Source organism: Panthera uncia (assembly GCF_023721935.1).
Source record: "Panthera uncia isolate 11264 chromosome C1 unlocalized genomic scaffold, Puncia_PCG_1.0 HiC_scaffold_3, whole genome shotgun sequence".
NCBI lineage: Eukaryota > Metazoa > Chordata > Mammalia > Carnivora > Felidae > Panthera > Panthera uncia.
The window spans coordinates 51,123,744-51,131,876 of NW_026057584.1; the positions used below are offsets into that span (position 1 = coordinate 51,123,744).

The following is an 8,133-nucleotide window of genomic DNA, read 5'->3' on the forward strand; positions in this document are numbered from 1 at the left end:
ATTAGAAAACTGAGTGAAACAAAATTAAGCAAGAGTCTTCATTCCTACTCGATGACCAGTGCACACTAAGTAGCTTCAAAAGAAAAAAGTTAAAAATCAGCATTTCTTATGTATTTATGATATGGAACTGGAATATTTATGAACATTTTCCAAAAATTGTGTGTAGGAAACACAGGTCACCAGTACATTTGTAAAGCTGACTATTTAAGCTGTGAAGATGTCTCAGGCAAAAAAAAAATTATCTATAAAATTCTGGCATCTCATCAGTAAAAGACTTCAATGGGATTCAACTGGAAGTTACTGAAGCCTCTTTTTTTGTTTTTCAACTAAAAAGGCTCCAAAGCTGGAAAGATTTGAGACCCACTCAAACTAAACAGTGGTATTTAAACTCAGGCAAGCTGTTAGACATTTTTTTTTTCCATCAGCACTAACTAAATCCTGTAGTTTTCCTCTCAATTGGAGAAAACTCTGCCTTTGGAGCACAGTCTTCCAGAAATCATGGCCTTCAATAGGTGAAATTTATATGCCTTCAAGAAATAGGCAGGTCTCTAATATAAGGGAAGTAAAAAACCAACAGGAGTGGTGACAACTGATAACTATGACTCAGGCCCACTGTCTGGAAGGTGAGAGCAGTGGTTAGCCTTGGAAACTTCTAGAAAGGGCACAGCACACCTGACTAAAGGCTGCAGCTAGCCAGTCTTTGCATCCAACATATTTTCACCATGCACTAATTAGGAAAAAATCTTTCCATTTTTAATGTTGACTCAAAAACTTTTTGAAACACTATGTAGACCAAAATAAATATGTGTGGAGGTCAGATTTTGCCTACAGGCTCCTAGTTTGCATATTAACCACACCTTCTTTGTGACCTATAGCTACTCTTTCACTGGCAGCCATCATGGAAAATTTAGATCTTATGGAAGCCTGGCTATATCTCTGAGAGCCATTGCCTGCTGCATTCTCAGTGTGTGGGCCCCAGTATGAGATACTTTCCCAGGAAACACGTCTAATTCAACGTGCACCATGATGAAGCCCCATAAATCAATGTGCAACACTACACTTAGAGCAAGAAATCAACCTTTGAAATCTACTTGTAACACTGTTGCATAACTTCGCTACTATTTCTAAGAAATTTCTATCCACAAAACTATTTTGTTTTGCTTACTTTTTGAAAATGATTTTGTTAATTCAAGTGAATGAGATTGGAATTGGATGTACAATGCATTGCTGCTTTATTATTTCAAAAGATTTTAAAAGGTGTGGACATATAATTTATTATACTGTCTTCTTTGAAGGATATATGAGAGGTTTCTGGCACTTCAAAAGCAAACCAATATCAGATTTGGTATTCATTGGGAGGGAAGTGTTCCCTTTAATGTTGAGAGTACTATCCAAGAAGAGGTCAGAACCTAATGTGTTGTGGTCTAGATTTAGTTTTGCATTTGCTTTGTTTGACTTCCACACTGATTTGAAATATCTTTTTGAATATCTTTAAGCAGGACTTACGCTCATTAGTTCACCACAGTCCTTGTGACTCTACTGGTTTCACATTCACACAGGCCCACTTACCTCATTTATACTGCCTTCCAGGCTTGTTTTTAGCTACTTGAGTTTGTGACTTCTGACCCAAGGAATCCAAATTTTTGCTGGAATTAAAGAAATAAAACATACACACACACACACACACACACACACACGAAATAACAGGAATTCCAATGGGTATAAAACAAATATATATTATATACTGATAAATCCTTTATTTCTGACAAGGTATATGAAGCCCAATGTGATATTACCACACAGTAATTGATGCATGTATATGACTAAAACATGATCTTCATTTTCATTTAGATTTTATTTCAGGATAATGAGAACGGGACAAAAACATCCTAAATCCTCAACTTTCCACAAAGCGATGTTCTCCTTTTCAACACACACGTGGATCCAGCCATTTTAATGGACTCCTATATAAGGAACTAATAAGAAGAACATAAATTCTGAGCTAGTAACTCTGGCCAAACAAACACATTCAAAGTTGCCATTTTTCTTGGTCAGTGCTTCTGCCATTGTCTTTCCTCCAAAAGACAGTCTTGGAGGAAATGTGTTGGTTGTTTTCATCCAGCTTTTTCAATCAAGTTAAGGAAATTTTTAAGACAAAAGTTGGATAGTTTAAAATTGTCATCACTTTGAACCGGTAATAGTATAGGTGACTATGTGATACATGTGCAAAAGATGAGGCATTTTTAAAATTAACTTTCATATGTATTGTTTTATGCAGAGTTGTGTAATTACAAATATTTCAAGGTTTTAAGTAAAAGGAAAGCAAAACAAAATTAGGGGCAAAAATTTTTTTGTAGCTCTGAAGAACAGGCTAGATTGTCCCTCTTTTAAATACATGGGAACAGCATGAGGGGTGGAGCTGTTCAGAAGCTGTGGTTGAAGCCCCATGATGACACTGGAGCTTTACCCTGGTCCCACAACCTAATGACCACTTCGTTGTAACTGTCAAGCTGGGAAACTGCAGTGAAACCTGTCCCTGGAAGCACTGGACCAACTTGCCTCCATCTCTGTGGTTTCAGAGCACTGATACGTCACCCACACGGGCGTCATCACAATGCAAGTCACACATTACCTACGCTCTGGGATAACAAGAACCTCCAGCCATTTTTGGAAACAGATGTTAGTGCTCAGAATGGAATTTGCCTTCTGGGGTGTTGATGCCATTAGGACACAACAAAATATATTACAGGCCAAGGGATAAGTGACAAGAAGTGTGTGTGTGTGTGTGTGTGTGTGTGTGTCTGTACTCAAAAATATCTATGAAGATGGAAGCCCACACTTTTCTGTACAGATAATAAGATAATAGTATTGGGTGTGACTTTATAATTTTCCTACAAGAAACGAACTGCAATTCTTAGAGACTCTGCTTCCTTGTCATGTTTTGCCTGAGCATGTGCAGAGCCCTTCCTTTGCTCCAAACTGAAGAACTACTTTTATTTGTTATTAGCTGACAAGAAAAGTCAAGCACAATTAGGTGTTGTAACTTTTCACTGTGCGAACACGTCGATGATCCTGCGATGAATCTGTTTTTGTGAAAGGTAGAAACTGAATGGAAAAAAACAAGAGTAGCCATCAATTAAAGAATAAAGTGAAGGAGGGTCCATCCATCCAATGAGTTTTCTGTTGCACCTGCTTTTTTTCCTGGGTTCCATGATGCTAAGCAATATTTTAGAAATTGATAGAATCAGAAGCTTTTAAGTCTGAGTGGTGGGATTTTATAACCCACAACTTAGATCTCCTTTAATGTGTAAGCCATATTCTATATGCATATTAGGTATGCATCATTCTAATTTAAGATATATTTATGCATAGACTGTGCATAAAATGCTTTTAAATGTTCTGTGAATAAGGTCCTTAATTTTTGTTTCACCTGAATCTTGTGTAGAACTGAGCTAAATAACTGAATTGTATCATAGACATTATAATGCAATTGATATTTTAAATGTAAGCAGTACAAATTGATCTACGATGATATGTTGGGGGAAATTTATAGATATGTACATCATGGTGACTTTTTGTCTTTTAAAAAAATGGACTTTTTATTTCTATTTATGAAGACATTATAACTACTGCTTTCAAAGTCTTTTTAAAAGTAGCTATTTACCAGCTAGAAAATATTCTGCATTTAAAATAGAATCTGACTATCTGGGAAGTGTAATTACTTTTGTTCTTATTTGAGCCAGTTGTCTTTCGGGAAAGCTAGAGAATCTCTCCAGGGAGAAGTAAATTGAAACATCGCTTCTCAATTGTCATAGGAAACTTGTCTATTTTGTTTCTATTGATAAGATCTATAGGCTTTGTTACGAAAACAAAAATTGAGAAATATAATGAATTCATCAGTGTCTGTATATGGGCTTTCACCTAATTTCCCAGGTTATTTAACTTATAAAGCACTGTGACTGAATTTCCAGAGGGAGTGGAGAAAACACGCTCCACTTCAGAAGAATTGTCACGCTGTTGATACGCTTTTTCCTTTTCTAATCTCCCCTCCTTTCTCCATTCCCTCCTTTTCCTCCCCTGTTCACTTCCCTTGTTCTTTCTTTTCTTCCAAGAGGGCTACTAACTAGTGCTGACTAGAGGGAGTGGGCGTGGAGGTTACTAGTGCCCATCCCCCTGCAAACACCAGGGATGGGTGAGAGGGTCAATGAGTCAGGCCGCTGCATCTTGGATGTCCTGCTTTGCATTTTTATCCTCAGCTCCACAACATATATTCAACAATTTCATGCGCCTTTTTATTTAACCAGTAGCTGTTTTAATTTTTAACTTGACAAGCTACAATTCTTGTGTTTTTATTCTACTGTAGTTCTCTGTATTTCCTATTACATATGATTGTTAAATAAATCATACTTGAGGGAAAATATTGTGAAACATTTGGTGTCTGATATAATTCAATTTGGTGGGGCATTGAAAAGTTGGAGAAATCAGGAATACCGGATAGATGTGAGTTTTGATATGTTCTGTCAGAAAATGATTTTTGCTCTTTCTTTAATAGAAGAATTCATTGAACATTTATTATTTACAAGCTCCTGGCTAGATGCATGTTGCATATAGGAATCTGGAAACCTGAATCTTTTCTCTATAAACTTTATATCTTATAGCAGAGATAATTCATACACATAAATAACCAAAATGCCACACAGAAAAGTAACCAGGTGCAAGTAAAATGCACCTGTGGATATTAAGGAGGGTAAAAATTGCATCCATCTTCAGGGCTTCTAAGAAGACTTAGAACAGCTTGCACATGAGTTGATACTTACTTAACAAATAATAGCAAAGCTCATGTTCATTGCCTATTTTCTATGAGCAGCCCCTGTGTAAACACTTAACACATATTATCTCTAATTCTCAATAATCCAGCAAAGTGTGTATTGACCTGAGTAGGGAAATCAAGTTTCAGAGAAACAGCCTCATTTAGGCCATGCAGGTCCCAAGTGGTGGACTCCAGACTGGATTTGCTTCTAGGTCTCTCTGTCACCAACAACCCCTTTTTCTTTCTACTACATCTCTGTGGGGCGGAGCAGAAGCACAGTGGAAAGGAAAGCTGTGTGAAGAAGAACCATGTGGATAAGGTAACAGTTGAGAGTAATAAAAAAGCAAAGAACATCGAATTAAGGTGCAGACCTAGAGAGTGTCAACTAAATGAATTAAGAGTAATTGGTACAATCCGTGTCACCTCTGAGACTCTGGCTCCACGGTGCCAAATCACTCAATTAAAACATAAAAACGTATCTAGTCATCAGATATATGACATTTGACTGAACTTTTATTTTAAATGTGATTCCCTGATAAATTTCCATGTCATAGCAAAAAGCTCTTAAAGGGCATATTTTAATTCTGAAATACAATGTGGATATAAAATACATATCTTCTTTGGAAGCTGTATGAAGCCTCTGGTCGTCTAATTGCTTTTCTAAATATTACAAAGCTTATCTACCATTTAGTACAAGCCTTGAGCAATAAAGACAATATATAGTTTAGAGTCAAAAAGAAACACCTAATAATGTCCCACGTTATATACATGTTATTACTTCGGAGGGAATCCCAAATATTTAAGATACAAGTCCTATATATATAGACCAACATTGCATATTTAAAGCTCCTTTAGGAGCCATTTATCCTTTAGTAACATTAATAAATTTCTAGGCTATTTGCTTAATTCTTGTAATGTTTGGAGAGCTTCCTTTGAATCTGAAGCTGATATATATTTTTTATCTCTGACAATTAAACATTACAATTATTTAGTGTTTATTATAGTCTCACTGTGGCATTACATTATTTTCTGACATTGTCTCTTTTACTCCCATAAGTACTCTTTAAGAAATTGTTATCCCCAGCTGTGGGTGAGGAGTCATGGCAGAGGGTGAAATAATTTGAGATCACACAGCTGATCAGGGAAAGAGTCCAGATTTGAAGTCGAAGGGAGTGTGAGTCCCCAAACCATGAAGCTAGACTGCCTCTGTTCACTTCACCCACCATATCCATTGCCTGTCTTTTCTCCCCTTTATTCCATTCTCCCTTTCATTCTATATCCAGATACTTGTCTTTAAAACCTACCACTTGGAGTGAGCAGAATTCCAAGTGACCAACAGCGAGAGTGGTGTGCTTTGGAGAACAGTTGAATCATATATTATAGCAGAGAAGGTGCCTTTGATTTCTGTGGACAGAATTACTTTGCATGCTTAATATGTGGCCTGAAAAGCATGTTCTTCAAATAACCTACTGGTGTTCAGTGCAGACCTTTGCTACTTAAAGTGTGGCCCCCACCGCCCACCTGGGAACTTCTTAGAAGTAAACGCTCTCTGGCCCCATCCAGACCTAAACTGGAATTGGCATTTAAGAAGATGCCTGGGTGATTCCTGTACATGTCATTGTTTGAGACAATAACTAAATTTTAGGAAGATGAATCTAAATGCCCACAGAGCGTTCAAACATGAGGTGGTTTTTTCTCATGTTTGACAAGAGGCTCCAGAGTTCATGCTTTCATCGTATCACTACTCTCAAAAATGACACCAAACCAACCCCTGAGAGACGGCTGAACCGGACAGACTGGGAGTTCCTCCGTTGTTGAGAACTCACTATAGCATGGTGCTTGGGCCAACTGCCTTAAAACAATCTACTTGTGTAAGCACTGTAGCCCCAGTCTTTCTCTTCAAAGAGCATTGCATTGTTTACACCTTGACTGTCTTCCTTGTGCTCCATATTTGGCTTCTCTGCCTTCAGTTCTTTTCTCTCTTTCTTTTCTGTTCCTTAGTTCATTGTTTGGACCTATTGCTTCTTCTCTGCAAAAACAGTTTCTCCTCGTCTACACCAGTCGTCAGCAAAATTTTTCTGCAGAGGATGAGACGGAATACTTCAGCTTTGGAGGCCATATTCCATTACAGTGTTTCTCCTCCTCTTCTTTCCTCAACATTTTTTCTTCTTCCTCCTCTTCCTTCCCTTCTTTTGTAACCCTTTAAAAATGTAAAAGTGATTCTCAGCTTGCGGGGTGGGGCGTCAGACAAAAACAGGCCACGAAGCCTTTTTGGCCCACAGGCCTGTCCCGGCTTTCCACAGGGCTTCCCCCCCACCCCCCCAGATCCAAGTTGCTCAGGACCCTAGAGTAGAAGAATGAGGATGCTTGTGCCGGCAGCAGTCACTCCCAGGGACTGCAGCTTCCCCGGGGGGTGGGGGTGGGGTTTGCCTGACCCCGAGGAGGTCTGGGGAGATCAGCGTTGCCCCTTCACGGCACACACGGGAGTCTGGGAGGGCTTGCACCGCACGGGTTCTCCACCCGCTGTGGCAGCGTCACCCGGTGGGGCTACTGAACTACTGGTTGCCAAGGCCACGCCCCAGGGATGCGGAGTCGGTAGGTGTGACGTGGGGGCCCCAGGTGATGCCAGTGCTGCAGGACGGAGAGCTCACTCTGAGAAACACTGGTTTACAGGTAAACTTTAAACTCCTTACCCTAACACTCAGAGCCCCACGCAGTCGAACCCCGGGCTGTCTGGTTCACTTCACCATTCGCTCTGTTCCTGGATTTCTGGTCTGCCTTTGCATGGGGTGCCGCCTCTGCAAGGATCTTCGCCATCTTTCCCAGTCGCCGTGCTCGCTTCCTCCACGGGTCTGCACATTTGCCAGCTCTCCCAGAGAGCCTTTTCTCATTTCCCTGGTCAGGAGCCTTAGACCCTCTTCCAGGTGAACTCGGAACTTCCACCCCTCCCTGCCTGAATCCCGGAGCTCCTCTAGTCATACAGCTGCTGTCAGATTTTAAGGTCAGGATGCCCTGAACCTAACACGCAGTAGGTGTCCGGTAACTATTTGTGGAATAAGTAAATATAATGAATGAAGGCAGGAAGGAAAAGTTTGTATTTGTTCGTCTTATGTGTTTGATATGGGATCGAATTAATCCTTTTCAGATAACATCTCTAGTTAATTCAATCAAAATGAGACTCACTCGTCAAGCACTTTAGATCGACATAATTCTAAAAAGCCATTTGTGTTTTTTCTCAGAGCAGGCACAAGGGGAGTGCATTAATTCTTAATTAATACTTAATAGCTACTAAAAGCAAACCTGAATTATATGACAGAAACATT

The 8,133-nt window shown here is 39.5% G+C and overlaps 1 protein-coding gene across 4 annotated transcripts in view; it reads left to right on the plus strand.

The window, feature by feature from the left end:
* PDE1A (phosphodiesterase 1A) overlaps positions 1-4,581 on the plus strand; it is a 329,201-nt gene extending 324,620 nt beyond the window's left edge. For 2 of the 4 annotated variants that reach the window (XM_049615392.1, XM_049615405.1), the window contains one exon: positions 1,852-4,581. The gene's annotated coding sequence lies outside the window, so the exon portion shown is untranslated. The remainder of the gene's footprint in view (positions 1-1,851) is intronic. The other 2 variants (XM_049615396.1, XM_049615401.1) reach the window with 2 other exon arrangements.
* The last annotated feature ends 3,552 nt before the right edge of the window (positions 4,582-8,133 follow it).